We start from the raw sequence: 572 nt of genomic DNA, 5'->3' as shown, positions 1-572 counted from the left end.
AAAGGTATTGTGAATGGTTTAAAATCAGGAAGGGAATGTATCAGGTTTGCATCCTTTCACTATACTTACTCCATTTATATGCTGAGTAAATAATCCAAGAAGCTGGACTATGTGAAGAAGAACACAGCATCAGGATTGAAGGAAGACTCCTTAACCTGTGATATGCAGATGACATAACTTTGTTTATTGAAAGTGAAGATGACATGAAGCACTAATTTATGAAGATTAAAGACTACAGTCTGCATTATGAATTACATCTCAACATAAAGAAAATGAAAATGCTCACCACTGGACCAACAAGCAGCATCATGATAAATGGAGAAAAGATTGAAGTTGTCAAAAATTTCACATTACTTGGTTCCACAAGCAAAACCACTGGAAGCAGCAGTCAAGACATCAGACAACATATTGCACTGGGCAAATCTGCTGCAAAAGATCTCTTCAAAATGCTGAATGATAAAGATGTCTCTTTGAACATGAAGGTGCACCAAATCAAATCTATGGCATTTTCCTAACCTCATATGCATGTGAAATCTGGGAAATGAATAAGAAAGACTGAAGAATAGTTGATG

The sequence above is a fragment of the Orycteropus afer genome, unplaced genomic scaffold (genome assembly GCF_000298275.1).
Source record: "Orycteropus afer afer isolate SDZICR_OR568_19922 unplaced genomic scaffold, OryAfe1.0 scaffold00225, whole genome shotgun sequence".
Classification (NCBI taxonomy): domain Eukaryota; kingdom Metazoa; phylum Chordata; class Mammalia; order Tubulidentata; family Orycteropodidae; genus Orycteropus; species Orycteropus afer.
Note: the sequence above shows the minus strand (reverse complement) of the source record.